The 18,834-nt window shown below is 34.7% G+C and overlaps 1 long non-coding RNA gene across 2 annotated transcripts in view; it reads right to left on the bottom strand.

Annotated features, from left to right (window-relative positions):
* Nucleotides 1–5,448: 5,448 nt before the first annotated feature.
* The window catches only part of LOC120329842 (uncharacterized), a 58,928-nt gene continuing 45,542 nt past the window's right edge, over nt 5,449–18,834 (bottom strand). The window contains exon 4 of one of the 2 annotated variants that reach the window (XR_005567769.2): nt 5,449–5,629. This is a non-coding gene — a long non-coding RNA (uncharacterized LOC120329842). Of the gene's footprint in view, nt 5,630–15,531; nt 17,001–18,834 lie in introns of those variants that run through there. The other variant, XR_013479640.1, reaches the window with a different exon arrangement.

Genomic DNA, 18,834 nt, shown 5'->3' with positions numbered 1-18,834 from the left:
TGCTGAGCCTATCATATACTAGTTTATTAGTACATTAAGCATTTCTACCCACTGCTGATGGTGATGAAATTCAATCAAATGTTTTGATAAAGTTGATTGAAAATATTCGTGCTTGACCTGCTGCAGTGTTGTAAACATTGACAGATTATGATGACTTTGGTGTTTTTAAGAGAGATTGATGTACGTTGAGCTATTGGGTACAAATGACGATTTGAACATTTTCATTTGAACATGACTCGCACTATTGTTTGCAAATGAAGAAGAGTCGTCGTCTTTTCTTCTTATTCCGTAATCATGGAGAAATCTTCCAAATTCACTAAGTTTGACTAGATTTCTGGGTACTTCCGTAGCGTGTGTACTAAGTTGGGGTTAGGCCATAATTTTTATTCCGATTTTTCTTATTTTAGATCTATTACAAGTTCGGGGACTGTCTGTGTTAGCCAAGTGAATGTACCTCCTGCCCGTAGGTTTCATTGCCTTTACACAACTTGATGTAAAGTAGGCGAACAAAATTAGTTACCTCCATATTGGTACAAACATTTTTGGAGCGCAAAAAATGTTTTGATAAAGTTGATCGATTGAGAAAATCGTGCTTGACTTCTTGCAGTATAGTAAACATTGACAGATTATTACGACAAACTTTGATGTTTTGAAAATTCATTGATGTACGTTGAGCTATTGGGTACAAATGACGAGTCAGGACATTTTCTTCTTGTCCCGTAATTAATGAGAAAATTTCTACACTCACTAAAGTTGACGAGATTTTGCATAATTTTGATTTATCGAACAAACGGTTTAGGTTTAGTTACGAACCAAGTGGTCACATAGCATATACAAAAAAAATTGAAATCACCAAAAGGCATTCTGCTTTTGACACACGAAGATAACAAAGAACTTTGGGTACTCCCAGGGTATATGAACCAAGATGACGGACACCGGAATGTAGTATGTGTACCAGGTTATGGTTAGGCCCTAATTTAAGGTACAAATACTACGGAAGTCACTTGGCTAGTCCCCGAACTACTAATATAACTGAAATAAGGAAAATTGGAATAAAATTATGTTCTAATCCTAACCTGGTACACATACTGTGTTCCGGTGTCCGCAATCTTGGTTCACATACTTCGGGAGCACCGTATATCCGGGTGTGATGATATGTTAATCCAAGATATACCGGTGATACAGACATGGTTAAAATGACATCGCCTAGACAACTTTCAACATTTTACCATTTTTAATCTTGGTTAAAAATTCTAATCAAAATCCTGTGTATTTCATACACACGATCTTTCTGGATATGAGTCATGTGGCAATATTAGTCATACTCATAAAAATTGTTGATATCATGAAGCTGATTAAATCAATTTATGCGGTGACAGCTTGTCGCTACTACGTGTTGAAAATTACCTATTTTAGTAACAGCTCGTCAAAGTGGTCGCGAAAGATTAAAGACTTCACGCTTCTCCTTTCTGTATTTATAATATTTTTATCTTCACACACGTATATAGGTCCTATTTTTACGTATATTTGACTTGGATTATTTTGTGTATTAACACAAACGTGCTCCTCGCCACGCCACTAGTAACTCTGCGATCCGTAAGTTCCTTAAACATTCCATCAATAAAAGTTAATTAACCGTTAAAACTGTTCAAGATCGTCACTGGTTAACCGATTTTACGGTTACAAATATTTATTTACAAATACAAATATTGCCCGCTTCGTCCAAACGGGATGGATATCTCAAAAATGCCCTATCTTATATACTTGCCACCGTTTGACCTACACTTGTCAGCATATATTGAAATCTGCGTTCGAAAAATATTTTGACGTAAACGATAATTTCCTGAACAATTCAAAGGCTTTATAACTGGCAACTAAACTATCGTCATTTATATCGTATACCGGTTTATCACGTTTTTGTGAAAAGTTTTGACGCTATCTATACTCAAAATGCGTGAAAATGCGTCAAATTGTCACTGGTATACATGAACATATATATTTAACGCCATCCCTTCGCAAAATGACAGGATCTTGCGCCCCAGCCAATGCTCAAAAAAATACTATTAGTAATTCACCAGTCAGGGTTAGGAATGCAGATTGCACTGGAAATCGAATTTCCAAACATTCCCAATCCTAATCCTAACTGGATAAGTACTGAGTTGTTTTTTTAAAACCTGGCGGAGGTGTTTTACCAAAATCTCACATTTTTGCATTAGTGGCGTGTGCGCTCCAAAAGTGTGTGTATCAAAATTGAGGTAACTAATACTGTTCGCCTATTTTACATCAAATTGTGTAAAGGAACTGAAATCTATGGGCAAAAGGTACATTCACTTGGCTAACACAGACAGTCCCCGAACTCGTAATAGAATCCGAATAAGGAAAATCGAAATAAAATTATGGCCTAACCCTATCTTGGTACAAACACTACTGGAGTACCGTGGCGGAGGCTTTGTACAAAAGATTCAAAGGATGTTGTGCAAATTGGATAACTTAATACTTGGTAATAATAACCCAAAGATATATGCGGTATATTTGATACCTATATTTGCTAGTAATAAGAAACTGTCTAATGAAACTACTAAAATGAAAACATATTTGAACGAACCACTCATAAGCGAAACTAGTGTCTATTTGAATTCTCCAAAAATCGAGGTTTCAAAAAATGACTATAAATATATTTGTTGTGCACTTGTGCTGCAACAAAATACCTAAAACAAACCTTTATTACTCATAATTCTTGATTTATTTACAGTCAGCGACTACATTACTTTACGTGATTTCATCTTCTTTCAGTATAGAAAATTGACACCGACTCTAGAGTTGATTCACACGTAACTGGTTAGGACAGTTCACCGCACTTACATTTCATTCTTTTCTAGCATATCAAATTAATATTTGGTATTTATTCCGATTTCCTTATTTACGAGTTAGGGGACTGTCTGTGTTAGCCGAATGAATATACCTCCTGTCCATAGGTTTTCGTCACTTTACACAACTTGATTTATAGGCGAACAAAATTGGTTACCTCCATATCGGTACACATACTTCTGGAGCCCCCAATATTCAATCTTGGATTCGCATTTTAGATCGCGGGACCTCTGATTACCCTGCGTGATTCTGTGGTGATAATTATGTGAGATTATGTCGGGTTAGAGTTGATTCACGGCTAACTGGTTAGGCCTGTTCAACCTATTTGATTTGATTCGAATTGCTGTTATTATTAGATTTTAATTCCCCAAAATTAAGGTTTTAAAAAATGACTATAAATATATTTGTTGTGATGCAACAAAATATATTAAAACAACCATTATTACTCATAATCATGATTTATTTACATTCAGCGACTAGACTCCGTCACGTGATTTCATCTTCAATCAACACAGGGAGCCGACACCGACTGGAGATGATTTAACTGGTTAAACCAACCGATCACACGCTCGTGTGATACAGAATTAGGACCTTTTGTACAAAGTCCCGCTAAAAATGTAAGATTTGAGAAAAACATCCCGCCACGTTTTAAAACAGCAAAATAGCGAAATCGACTTAGGGTTAAGAATAATTTAAAAATTTGTTTTTCCAGCGGAATCTGCATTCCAAACCCTGACTGGATAATTAGTAGAAGAAATAAACATGAAAAAATAAAATGATTCGAATTGCAGTTATTATTAGCTTTTGTATTAAACTAACCTAGAACTGACATCAATTTTACCTAGGCAGGCTATCCAGACAGTCAAGACGAGACAGTCACTGCTAATGAAACTACCAAAATAAAAGTGTATCAATCATAAGCAAACTAATGTTTTATTGAATTCCCCAAAATTAGGGTTTCATAAAATGACTATGAATATATTTGTTGTGATGCAACAAAATATCTTAAAACAACCATTATTACTCATAATCATGATTTATTTACAGTCAGCGACTAGACTTCGTCACGTGATTTCATCTTCACTCAGCACAGGAAGCTGACACCGACTGGAGTTGATTTAACTGGTTAAACCAACCAATCACGCGCTCGTGTGATACAGAGTTAGCATATTTTGTACAAAGTCCCCGCCATTAATGTGCCCCTCAAAAAATGTGAGGTTTGAGAAAATCAACCCTTTTAAAATAACAAATTAGTAATTAACCAATTGGGATCGGGTTACGTTAAGAATGATCTGAAAATTGGAATTTCCAGCGGAATCCTCATTCCTAACCCTAACTAGATGAATACAAATATTCTTATTTTGAGCTTTGACGGGGTATTTTTTTTATTTAGCTGGGGCTTTGTTCAAAAAATCTTTGAATCATTGTGTTTATAAGTTTTTTAGTTTAGAAAATGTTAAAAAAGATCTCAAAATTAAATGACTAATACAAAACAATCAATTTTATATAACATTTATTGCCCCAGGAATAATTTTAAAGAGAGAAAACAGCGAGTTTTTGAAATTGACGCGTGGCTTTACTTGAATTTTTACGCAGGGATACACATGCAATTACTATTGAGCAACACTTATAATAACAAATATAAAATTCTCAATGAAACTATAACTCAATGAACTATAGAATTAAATTAATAACTTTTAGATTTTTTTAAAGTAAAGCAAGCTTAACAAAATTTGCTGACGACCCAGTTTTGGGTCACAATCAATAGATTGAGAAACACTGGTATGAAACCTTGTCAAGAGAAAACGAAACTTGGAAACCAACAATCAAAAAACCCAGGTTTTGAGTTATGTTACACGTTATGAGTAGTGCAAATACTACCACTCTAAGAATGTTATCTATTTTCGAAATAATTAAGCTCAAACCTCAGAAATCTGCGAAGTTTCGTTTTGCTTGTTTCATACCCGTGAGTCATAGCAAACCAAAATTACCTGCTCGAAGCGTACTCCCGTAGTATGTGTGCCATGTTAGGGTTAGGCCATAATTTTATTCCGATTTTTCTCATTTTAGTTCTATTACGAGTTCGGAGACTGTCTGTGTTAGCCAAGTGAATATTCTCCCTACCCGCAGGTTTTAGTCCCTTTATACAACTCAATGTAAAGTGGGCGAACAAAATTAGTTACCTTGTATTGGTACACATACTTCTGGAGCGCCGTTCGAAGATCAAATTGTTTGGGGCCTTAAACAATGAGACTGATAATAATTCGAATAACTGGTCCCACCACTCAATCACCGCTAAAATAAAGCCAAGCAGTTTTTTAAGCTTGTTTTTTTTCCTTCGAAATCGGGGGATTGTAGTCGAGTGCTTTGATCCAACTATGGCATATTTTTCTGTAACGGGATTTGTAGCCGAAGTATACATTTGGAACTTTAGGCAAACTTGTAAATCAGGCTCAAAGCTAAATTATATTTTGTAAGCCAAACAGATTTCCTTCGATCCTTATCGCGACAAAAGAGCGGATTCTTTATCGGCTATTTTATTTTTTGAAAACAAGAAATGTCTTTATCTAATTTTTTTTTTTTTTATTTAAATAAAGTACACGAACCCCGAAGTTTAAATTTTCTTTTCGGAATGATTAAGTTCCAACCTCAGAAATCTGCGATGTTTCGTTTTGCTTGTTTAATAATACTCATGAGTAATGGCAAACCAAAATTACCCTCTTGTAGATGAAGTTTTCTTGAATTATGAGTTTTGAACAACCTGAAAAATAAAAATAAATTGATTACTTGGTCTCACTGCGATCATTCACCGCTAAAATAAAGCCAAGCAGATTTTTGAGTATTTTTTTTTCTCGAAATAAGGGTGTGTTGTGTTTAAAGCCGACTGTGGTTTATTTTTCTGGAGCGGGGGAAATTAGCCTAAGTTTGAATTTGAAACTCCGGGCAAACTCATTGATCAGGATTCAAAGCTAAAACATCTTCTGTAAGCCGAACAGATTCCCCTCAATCTTTATCGCGACAAAGCCGAGCGAATTCTTTATCGGCTATTTTTTTTTTCGAATACAAAAAATGTCTCGATCCAACTTTTTCATTGAAAAAAGTACACAAACCCCAAAGTTGAAATTTTCTCTTTCCCGAGTCCGGAATCGTGGTGGCAATTTTTGAAATATAAATACACGATTTGAAGTGAAACTATTCAACGTAAACTGAACAAGTTTCCATAAACCGGAAGTATGAGCCAGTAATTGGGTCTTGACTTCATGACGAGTCGTTCCGTTTAGATCACTTGAATCACTCCGAGTCGATTTTCTCCGACATTGGTGGTGAGAAGCGCCGGAAAAATCATCATTTTTACATTTACTTACGTGTTTAAACGATACATGTCTATGACTAAAAGTGATTTATTTTTATAAAAATGGTTCATAAATTAACTATTATTATTAGCTATTCTGAATCAATTTTCAGTTTTATTTATGGCGGCGATAAAATTACTTTCAGTTTACATATTATATTTCTGAGAAAATTATACCATAATGACGCAACAAAGAAATAATCATGAGTAACAATGGGATTAGTTAATAGTCATTGTTACACTACAAAAGTGTTTCTTTTCTTCCTTATGACGTCGGAAAAGATTGTTTGCCCACGATTTAATGCAAATAAATACACCAAATAGGTTGTTTTTCAAAATAATTTTATTCCGAATTTACATATTGTTTTCAGAAATCATGCGAATGTAACGTTTTGATAAATAAAGTTGGTTATATGTCACGTTAAATGAATCAATTTGGAGTAATTATGAAATAGTAAATAGGAACTGAGAATATTATTAATAAATTGAACCTAATTTGTGATTATTTTTCATAATATTTCACTCAGAAGATATATTCCATCTTGTTTTATTCAAAAAATTTATTTTCATACAGTCGAAATATTGTCCGTTATTTTATTATTCAAGATAGATTTTCTCAGAATTTACACCAAAGCTTATTTAATTTGATATTTAATAGATTACTGAAGTAAAGACAAAATTTGCCTCTCTTTTGATTTCTTTGAGTCTTGTCGCATAAACGGAAATGTATTTTGTAACGTGTGTCTGACCAAAGACCAGTTTCGTAGCCAGGGGGTGGTTTTGCGGGTCGACCCCCCCCCCCCCCCCTATTGAAATGTAAAAAAAAATCATTTTTCTGTATCATAGATAGCAATTTTCTGGAGCTTGAAATGCTTTTTAGACCCTAAAGACTAATAAAAACACGCGTATTTCAGCGTTTGATCGGACTCGCTAGCTGTTTCGATCTAACTTGGCAAATAAAAATTTCCGAACCCCCTTCCTTTGAAAATTTATGGCTACGCCAGAATTTGTGTTGGTGTGGCGCGAGACCCTTGCATCACTTGGAATAATTATCTTTATTGGACACCAAGTGTACCTATAGGTTGTTTGCTATTATGTTGTTGTTTCCGTTTTTGTTGACATTTTACATCTTGTTGTTGTGAAAAAATCGTATTTCTTAATAACTAATAAACCGATTGCTTTGAAATTTTCAGTGAGGAAAGATTGTAACTTTTACTAGGAGTCCATTACTTTCATTTAGTCCTAAATTTTCTGCTAGATTTTGTGAGATTTTATATTTCATCCAAAATCCGAATAATTTTTAATTATGGGAACACGTTATATGACATCGTAACGACGGTCTTTTAGGATTTTATGACATCGTAACAGCTGGTACCGGTAGTCCGCTGTGATAGATTGCATAGCCGTACGACGGCGTTTTGGACTCCTTGTCCATATAATTTAGCATCGCTCACTTGTTATTGCTATCATTTCATATAGGTACAGTATACGGATCTACCGATGCAAAAGTGTAAAGGGCTAAGTAGTTGGTGCCACAGGGACCCATTTAGTACGTCTCATTGGAAGTGAAATTTCATTGCTTTTGCCACATTTACTTGAGTTCGGTGCATTTTTCAAAGCCTTGATCGAAGGGAAGATTCTTAATTATAATTGAGCCAATAAGGTGATAAATATTAAAAGTTTGGCAATGAATTTTCTGAATATTTTTAACAGTATCCCGTGAGTAAACAAGGGGTTTTACTCCCATTATTAGGTCTGATTATGAGATTAAAGAATCGGCTATTACGGATCACAAAATAACTTTCCAGATATGCTATATTTATATGAAAAAACTGTTTATGACGCATTTAGTGACGTCTTACTCGTAATGAAGAGGGTGATCAAACACTGATAAAATTCCCTGAATTATTCTGACTGAAAAACATCTGAAACGAATAAAAAATATGATACGATAAAAATTTAACCTAAAAAATAATAAAAAAAAATTATTATAATCTTGAAGCGCAAGAAAACAATATATCACGTTACAGAGATATTGAGAAAAATATTTATTACTAATATGAAAACATATCTTGTTCTAAGTTTTTCATTATTAATTTAATGAATGAAAAGGTTATCATGAACTGAGTTTCGATTCCTAATCCGTATATGCGATCATGTTACTTGTATGACCAATTTTGCTACGTAGAACGGAATAAATGCTACGTAAGGTATGCATCAAAATTTCTATAAATAACGTAAAATTTGATCTGTGGTGATGCAAGAATAAATTGAATTTTATTAAAAAAATATTATGGAAAGACTGCTTTAGAGTATCCACATTTTGAACTAGTTTTGCCAAATCTCTGGAAAATATTTAAAAAAACTTAGTTTTATGAATAAATTAGAATATAGTGGCATTCCGCAGATATTTACGTGTCAAAGGCGGTTTCTATTGACGCAAAAGCAAATTTAATTTTATGAAAATAATACCGATTTTAAGCATCTTATTGAAATATGAGTATTCACTATTTTTGTCAAATCTCTAAAAAATATTTAAAAAATTAAGTTTTATGAATAAATAAGAATATAGTGACATTTGTCAGATATATACGTGTCAAAAGCGGTTTCTATCAACGCGAAAACGAATAAAATTTTATGGAAATGATACCGATTTTAAGCATCTTATTGAAATATCTGATATCGGTGGAAGTACCATTTTATGTTTTATTTGGCAAATTTATATTTAAACAAAAGATGTTTCGTTTTCTAGAAAATATCGGATATCAAGAAAAATGAACGTACATTTTTGTCGAAATGTTTAATTTGAAAAATGCTCGAATTTTTGGGAAAAATAAATAAGCCGTTTTTGCAACGAACACAAATATATTCCTTATACCTATCTCGATCATGTTACTTGTATAATCAATTTTGCTACGTAGAACGGAATAAATGCTACGTAACGTATGAGTCAAAATTCCCATAAATGACGTGAAATGTGACTTGTGGTTACGCAAAAATAAATCATGTCTTGTTGAAAAATTTCCAAAAAAAATGTTTTCGAGTATTCACTGTCTTTGTCAAATCTCTAAAAAATATTTAAAAAATTTAGTTTTATGGATAAATTGAAATATAGTGACATTTGTCAGATATATACTTGTCAAAAAGCGAAAAACATTGAAAAAAAATCAGTTTTATGAATAAATTAAAATGAACGTATATACTTGTCGAAATATTTAATTTGAAAAATATTCGAATTTCTGGGGAAAATAAATGAGCCGATTTTTGCAACCAACATAAATATATTTCTTATACCTATCTGCAATCATATTTTGCTACGTAGAACGGAATAAATGATACGTAAAGTATGAGTCAAAATTTCCATAAATAACGTGAAATGTGACTTGTGGTTACGCAAATATAAATCATGTCTTGTTAGAAAATTTATGAAAATACCGTTTCAGAATATTCACATTTAAACTATTTTTGTCAAATCTCTAAAAAATATTAATTAGAAAATGGAGTTTTATGAATAAATTAGAATATAACGACATTTATCAAGTAAATATGTGTCAAGTGTGGTTTCTATTACCGCAAAAAAAAATTAAATTTTATGAAAATGATAATAATTTTTAGCATTTTATTGAAATATCTGATATTAATGGAAGTACCATTTTAAACTATATTTAGGAAATTTTTATTTCAAAACCTAAAAAATTGTTTTGTGTTTTGGAAAATGTCGGTTATCAAGAAAAAATAGTTTGAAAAATACTCAAATTTCTGGGGAGAATAAACATCCATTGTTTTTGCAACTAACACAAATATATGAACCGAACAACAGGGACAAATGTTTTATTGTGATATATTATTTTCATTAATAAATTTGTCTTCATAAAAAATGAACGTTTTTACTCAATAATGTCTCAGTATAAGAATCCACAGATTCGGAGTTTAGAATAGGAATTATCAAAAAAATCGATTTCTTTTTTGTTGAAGCTAATAAGTTATACAACAGGAAAATGTCTTAATTATATTTTCATCAAAAAAATTCTTATATGCGACGTTTTCACGCTTTTCGTTTTTCACAATTTTCTACATGCGAGCACCTCTGAAAAAAATATCAATAAAAATTATGATTTATTGCTTTATATTATATTACACAGAGGCGAAATTCTGCTATAAAAAATTATGCGTCAAAAATGCGTCACAGTGCGTCAAAATTGCGTCAGAGTGCGTCAAAAATAGAGTTGAAACAAATATTTTATATAAGTAAAATTACGATGACGCAAAAAGGTCCGGTTATGCTTGAAATGGCAAAATATTTGTAGACAACTAAAGAGAACGAAAATTGCCTTGATAACTTGATTGTCCAATATTTCTATTTCTAAACAATAATTCGATTTATGTGTGATAAAATAAATTTACGAACTTATTTAAAAAATGTTTCTGTTACAGGGTTCAAATTATAGAATGTAAAATACCGGTTAATTCTGCAATAAATCCTTTCCAGTAAATTAAAGTCTTTTATTAGTATGACTATAAGTTGGGGTTACATGAAACTAACTACCTTTCCATGCTCTATGCCTTTGCGCAGATGAGTTATTTTTCTCTCTCGGAAACAGACCAAACATTTGATACCATTATTTATGTGCATGCAATAGCGTTTCTTGTCATTGTTGTAAAATGCTTGTCTGAAGAAGTCTGACCTCGGTTAGACGAAACGTTACAGAAATATATTTTTGTTCGTGTGCAGCAAGACTGAAGACTGAATTGAATAGAATTTCTTTAGTATTATTGTAATAATTTTTCGTCTAAAAATATATCCAAATTGTTCATAAAATTATCTTTTGAATATTTGATTTGCACTGTTACACCTGGGTGCATATATTTGAACATTGCTTTCTTGCTTTACATATGTTGTGTAATTGTGATCGATTGCCTAAATGTCTGATAAAAAAACGATTTGCTTATTCAAAACTCCATTCCGAGATCGACTGAAAATCAACTTTATAAGTGTGACATTGTAACATAACACTAAAAGTTTGATAACCCCTGGTCTAGGCGACTGAGCTGAGGTGAGCTTTACTGCATTGCTCTCTCTCTCTCTCTCTCTCTCTCTCCCAAATCTTGTGTATTGGTATTGTAGACGAAATTTCTTTTTTTTTGTTGTAAAAAAAATCGCTTTTCTCGTTAACTACTGGGCCAATTTTTTTTTTTAACTCTTCAGTGGTGAAAGATTGTATTTTTCGCTAGAAGGCTATTGCTTTTATTTATTTTAAAAATTCATTTGGCCTTTATAAAAAAATGATGTGCTATTACGTCATCAAAATTAAAAATTGCGCTCTTTGTGGCGCTTCCGCTATCGCGTAAGTTCAAATATGCTGCTCATCTGTATTACAGTACCGTTGGGCTTCTGTGACAGATTGCATACCCATACCATTTCGTGTCCATATATTTGAGCATCACTCTCCAGTTTTTTTTGTACCATGACAGTTCTATATAAATCCTACCATATTTTAACAGTACTCAGTAATTTGTTTTCCCACCATACTAAAATACACATTGTGAATGAACAATACAAAAAAAAAAGTAAAATTGTACTTCAGGGTGAAGGGAGTCGCGAGACAACATTACTGGTTATCGAGCAGCGATACCCGTGATCCGAGTCTAACAGTAATAAATAAATATAAGTAATATATAAATCATACAACAATTGTTGGAACAAGTTTATGTCAAAGTAAGTCGAGGCACCTGGATATCCAAAAGACGCCCGATCCAAAGAGAAACGCATAACGACTCCGAGCACCGTCTTGTGAGTAACCATGGGAACGGCAGCGAAAGTACTGTATCTCAGAATATGTCAGCCGAGTGCAACATTCCACACCTCAGCCAAGGTATTTCACACCGCTGAAATTAATATCTGAGGCCTTGGTTTAATTTTCACAGTGCATTCTTGCGATCACATTATACCAAAAACCCACAAGAAAGCGTATATTTCAGTTTTAAAGCCATAACATGTAACCCGAGATTTTTATAAAATCTGTACGAAATATTAGATCTGTGATGAACATTTTTTGCTTGGGAAAAAATCTTTGCCAGAAATGATGCAAAAAAGCATCAAATACAACACTAGTTTTGACTGAAAACGTAGATTTTGGTTCTGATTTTATTCAAACTATATAGACAAAATCGGACTCTTCCTTCTTATGAAATGTAGAAAAGGCCTTTTTCTGTACCATACATAGCCGTTTTTCGTAGGTTAGAACGCTTTTTAGGCTATCAACTCTCTTGAAAACCGACTGACCTGCTAGCTGATACAAACTAACTTGGCAATTTCAGAAACTTCCCATGGAAAATCTCTCGCTACGCCCCTGTTTGTATGAAACGTATTTATACTCTATTCGCGGCGCTGTAGAAGTATGTGTACAAAAATGGCGCACAACCTGAATCCTAACCAGGTTCACATACTATTTTTAGGTTGGGCGCCATCTTAGTGCACATACTTCTGGAGCTCCCCTATTGCTCTGAACAAGGCTCTGTAAAACAGTCATTGATATCCCACGTATGTGAGCGGCTACTGATTTTAAGAGGCCCGGAATATTTTTTGTTGTACATTACCAACCCAACTTATTCCACCTTGGTTGAGGTGGTGGGCATGGGATTCGAACCCGAGATATTTACCCTGCAATGCCAACATGATTAAGTCTTATGTATGCGGCCCGCGGGCCAAATACGGTCCACAGAGAACACTTGTGCGGCCCGCGGAAGAAAGCCACTTTTGAATGATGTGCGTATGTCACAAGATCAATATAACTTTTTGTGTCTGCTACTACTAGAAAGCCTATGTAGAGTAAAGGTGCGGCCCGCGGTTTAATTAAGTTGTTTGTATCTGGCCCTTCTTTATTAAAGGTTGCACACCCCTGGTTAAAACAAGAGGTGTGCAACATTTTTTGTCGCTCTGTCTAATGACCAACTTCAGACATCTAGACGAGCCATACAAAAAATTTAGCAGAAAAAAGGAGAGAATGCGGCTATCGCTGAAGCCTTACAGTAATAAATTAATCGGGCAAAACGGCGAAAGATCTCACGCTGCGTCAAGAGCAAAAATTATGTATTTTTATTTATGTGAGCGCTTTTTTAAACATAACATGTCGGATTATGATTTTATGCCTAATGGGGAAAAATCTGAGTGTTGACAAGGGCCACTATAAATGGCTTGGCGGGCCGGATTGTGTTCCACGGGCCACTTGTTGTACACTCTTGCTGTAACGCCATTAGGCTACCACGCTCGCTCGAAAAACTGCATCGAACAAGCATTAAATAAGCTATTCAAAATTAATATTCTTTAGTTTGGATGGCGGCTGCAAAATTTGCATAGATCAGGGGTGGGCAACTTCTCTAGTCGGCGGGCCGGATGTGGGAAAATGAAGTCGTCGGTGGGCCGGATTATACCATGAATAGTATTCAATATCTTAATCACATATTTAATAGCTAATGCAAGAAAGAAAGTTATAAATCGTGTTTAAAGTAAAGTTTAAACTTTACAAAAAATAGAGACCAAGAAACACATAATGAATTAATCATAATGTACTAAAAGTGTAATAATGTAATATCATAAGACTGATGGACAGTCAGCGGGCCGGTCAAAATCTCGTCGCGGGCCAGACCCGGCCCGCGGGCCGTGTGTTGCCCATCCTTGGCATAGATGAACCTTTTGTAGGTTATGAACTTGTGAACCTGTTATCGTGACAATGTTTGGTCTATTTCGCCGCAACAACGGTATCAAAGAAATTTCCAGTCTTTATGATTTATACATTTTCCTTGGTCCAACTTCTATTTTTGAAAATAATGACTGGCATGTTCAAGTCAGGTAAACCAGACAAGGTCGGGAACAAAGCCGGTCCGGTTACGTAATGCAACCTTTAGCCTATTTAACTTTAGAATACAATTTCACAAGAATTTTTATCAAACATGATATGCAATTTAACAACATTTTTATTTATTTATTGTTACGTCTGACAGCTATGTCAACCGGTATATTAGTATATTAATAAAATTACTTTTGTGCCGGCGCGATACCTGGGTAGTTTAACTGTGTTTACATCGAAAATTACATTTCGGGTTCAAATCTCGTGCCCACGGCCTCACCAAAGGACGGTTGACAATGCCGGAAAGATTTCTAATACTTGAAAGATATGTCATTTTTTAGGTGATTTTTTACTGTAATTGGTCTTTCAGGCTCATAAATGACTGAAAACATAGAATCCATCACTCAGGCGATGTCAATGAAAAACACAACTCATTAATTACTCACTAGGAAGAAAAGAGTCATAAGTAAGAAGTGGAATCGCAACAGAAAATCGAATTCCGGTAACTCTTTGGCGTATGCGTGTCTTCTGATATTTTGTACAAAGTCGCTAATGCAAAAATGTGATATTTAGGAAAAACACGCCGCCACTTTTTAAATAACAAATTAGTTATTATCCAGTTGGGATAAGGGTAGGAATGATTTGAAAATTTGAATTTCCAGCGAAATTTGCATTCCTCACCCTAACCCCAATCAAAACTAATAATTAATGATAATTACTTATTATAATTACTAATTTTCTTGTTTCGATCGTTGGCGGGGTTGTTTTTTGGTGGGGAGCTTTGTACAAAAAATCCGAGACTTCTTATAGACTGTTAAAACGTTCAGTAAAGTTGATACCTCTTGAGTTAGAAAATTTAGACTTATTTTATCACCATTAAAAGTTCGCAATTTAGATTATGACGACTTTTTGACTCCAACTCCAGAAAGTTTGAAAATAGGACTCCGACTACTTTTTGGTTAAGTTACGCTTCATGTACAGTTGAACCTTCTAAACCAGGGATGTGCAATCTGCGGCCTGCGGCGGGCCAAATGCGACAAGTGAAAAATGGGCGGACCGCGGGAAAGTGACAGTTTTGATTGATGTGCGTCCCGCGAAACAAGTTTTTAATTATGTTCAATCAGTGCGTGTGAGTAATTCCAATTCTTTGGTTGCAAAGCCTATGCCCGAGTTCAATTTATTATCTATGCCTATGACGTTAATTTGCCCTAAAAACTAGTTTGTGCGAAGCGAACAACGCATCTCATAAGATAAATAACCGAAATTTTTGTGCGTGCAACTACTAGAAAGCCTATGTTAAATAAAAGTGCGGCCAGCGGTTTCACCCAGTTATTTGTATCTGGCCCTCCTGTTTTAGTGGTTGCATACCCCTGTTCTAGACCTCCCAGAACACCTTGATATTTAATCGTTGTATAAGATAAGGTCACCGTAAGTCCTTTTATTAAAAACAAAATGATTATTACGTTATAAGATACGACACAATACGTCAGCTTGTGATGCCACAGTGTTTGATAGCGTTGATAATAATTGCATAACAAAGAAAAATTTCAAATATTCAAAACATGTGGGTATGGTTCGGGCTGTTTTTCTATATTCGGTCAGGGTATGCAAATTTGAAAAGTTCAACACGGATTCTTCATGAACTCGTACCTGCTGTAGGATAAACAACCGACGCTCTAAATAGAAACGAACGCAATACCTTGGGCCGAAGATTTCGAGACTTTAGATCAATGGTTATTAAAGTTAATTAACCTTGGGCCAAAGTTAGAAGCGGAACGATATTCACGTGTCGGGAGAGGGGAGCCCCCGCAAGGAGTAGATGCCTATACGCTTACGTAATATTAAGATACGGGTAAAATTGAATTGTTACGAATATACACGTGCTTAAACTGTGATAATGATGTAACAATTGGGGTTATCTAGAATGCAAAAACATAAAGTATTAAACTATTTCACTCAAGTTCGACGAGTCATATTAAATCGTTACGCGGGCGGTATTTTGCCCGCGGTTTGGGAACCGCTGCTTCGGACACTCACGACTTGGGACAAGTGTGAAGCACATGGGACATGCAGGACAAATGATACAAATAGGACAAGTGGGAAATGTGGAACAAGTGAAAAATGCGGGCAAGTGTGGGAAATTGGACATGCGTGGCAATTGATACAAGTAGGACACGAAATTTTTTAGAAACCACATACGCTAACTTAACGCATCGTTATGAAATGAGATATAATAATCACAGTATTAATTGGTTAACTATTGTTATACCAGGTTTAACTGGGAACCAAACAAGCGGCCGTAGTTTGTTATACGATAGGGGATTTCCCCTCATTCATGATTCAAAAAAGTTCGATTTCGGTTGGGAAAGTTGCCTTATTGGTAAATCGTGAAATTCAGTGCAAATGTCTGAAGTTTTTAACAAAAGAACAGAGGAAGCTTGATAGTTGTAACAACAATCAACGGAAATGACGTCAAGCATCAACGAGTTCTTAGCATCCGTTCATTGATTGTTCATTTGAAGGAAACGCATCGAGTTTCTTGTTAACTTTTGTATTTTCTTGTTTGATGTGGCTTTTCTCCTTGCAGTTAAAGAGCTGCGTGGCAAGTGCAAAAACGTCGGTACTCCCGAAGTATGTGAACCAAGATGGCGGATACCGGAACGTAGTATGTGTACCTGGTTAGGGTTGAGCAATAATTTTATTCCAATTTTCCCTATTTTAGTTCCATCACGAGTTTGGGGACTAGCTTGGTGACTCCCGTAGTATTGACTAATCCTAACATGTTACACATACTACGTTCCAGTATCCGCCATCTTGGTTCACATACATCGGGAGTACCAAAACGTCAAACACGTCTCTGAAGATTGCGAAGCCGACTGTGGTTGCGTGAGCTTGACTTCTTCTTTCACTGAGCTTTAGCCCGGTTACGTAAGCTAAACAATAAAAACCTAATGTTTCAAGATCCTTGGTGGGTGGGTCGCGAAAGGGCTCAACGGGGACCGCTGAAAAATCTTTTTCGACATATCAATCACATTTGAAAGATTAAAGGTTTGGAACCAGTACTGAGACCCATTGTTACCGAAATATAGACATCGGTCTCGTTGCCAAATTTATTTATTTTTATTTTTTTTAAATATTTCCTGTAATATAAAATTTAATTTCATTTTATTTTAGTTTCTGAAGGTCGTGAAAAATGTGGCCGTGTCAATTGAATCGTGATGATGAAGGTCCGAAGAACACTGGATTGGACCATAAAGACATCGCACAACTTCAGGTTCAAACCCCACGGTCACCGCCGAACCTGGAGTGCGATAAATTAGGTAACGCCGGAACAGAAAAATTCCGATCATTTTAAACCACTGAAAACCCTTACCTAGTGGTGCATGTACGGGGCATTGTTCGTATAAATACGACACACACAAAAAAAAATAATAAACTGTGCGACAACATATAGTGGATAACTAGTTTTTGCGATAATATATATATAATCCTTACATCAATAAATATAACAGGTGATCCCATGTGAACAACGCAATACTTCTGATCAATTGTTTTATATCAGAGTCTAGAATCATAGAAGTCTAATACATAACTACATAATTTTTGTTACACGCTAATTATAATAAATACAATAAATAAAAAATAAAAAAAATAAAAAAAAAAATAAAATAAAACAAATAAATTTCCGCGGTGTTACGGACTGACTAACGCACCGAAAATTACATGAACGGTCCTCGAGATTCGAACGTGCGCATCAGAGCAGGGTAATTAAAGCGTGTTTCCAACGCTTAGCATAAAAAGGCCCATGATAACATAGATAAGTAATCCTTGCGATAAAATAAACATCCTGCTTACTTATATCAATAAACATTCATGAAGACCAATTACGGACATTGTGACGCGGGCAATTGACTTTGCGCATTTGAATGACGGTGCAATATGGCGGACTTGTTGCACAAGAACCGTCAATAATATAATTATTGTAAAAATTATCGCTGTTTTTTTACACTCTCATGTGACAGATCGAATCATTTGCGTAAACTGCGGTTGAAAGTTGAAGATATGGGGTTTTGAATTGACGTTTGCTCAATGTTGGTTTGACGTCCTTAGAAAAAATCAAAATGTTTCAACAAATAGAGAAGTGTGTACTCTGTACGAATATGGGAACTCCTGAATTATGCGTACCTAAATGGCGGACACCGGAACGTAGTATGTGTACCAGGTCAGGGTTAGGAATTTTATTTTTTTTATCTTATTTCTATTACGATTTCGGGGAATAGCCAAGTGACTCCCGTAGTATTTCACCAAAAATTATTACTTCAGAATTGCCCAAATACGTATGTACAGTTTTTGTCTGTTAGTACTTTTCTTCAAAATAAATATATCCCTATTAACCCCTACGTAGAAATCAAACGATGTACTCGGAAAATATATTACACAATATTAAAAAATATATACTGAGGTAATTGCGTCATGTTGCAACAAATAGTGTGTACTGTGTACAAATATGTACATTTTTTTTGTGTTAGTACTTTCTTAAAATAGGTGAACCCCTATGTAGAAATCAAAATGTGTTTTTGGAAAATATATTACACAATACTCATAACAGATACCGAGACATTTGCGTCAGAAAAATTTATGAGAAGTAAACGTAACAGCCTTCAAGTGGTTTTCAAACGCATTTAAACGCGTGAATTTTGAACCGGTTGGTTCATCGTTTTCGAAGAATAGCGTTTTTTCCAAAAACAGCAATTTAGCAAAACTATT

Source organism: Styela clava, chromosome 12, assembly GCF_964204865.1.
Source record: "Styela clava chromosome 12, kaStyClav1.hap1.2, whole genome shotgun sequence".
Taxonomy (NCBI): Eukaryota; Metazoa; Chordata; class Ascidiacea; order Stolidobranchia; family Styelidae; genus Styela; species Styela clava.
The sequence above is the reverse complement of the archived record's forward strand: the minus strand, read 5'-3'. Positions and strand labels throughout refer to the sequence as shown.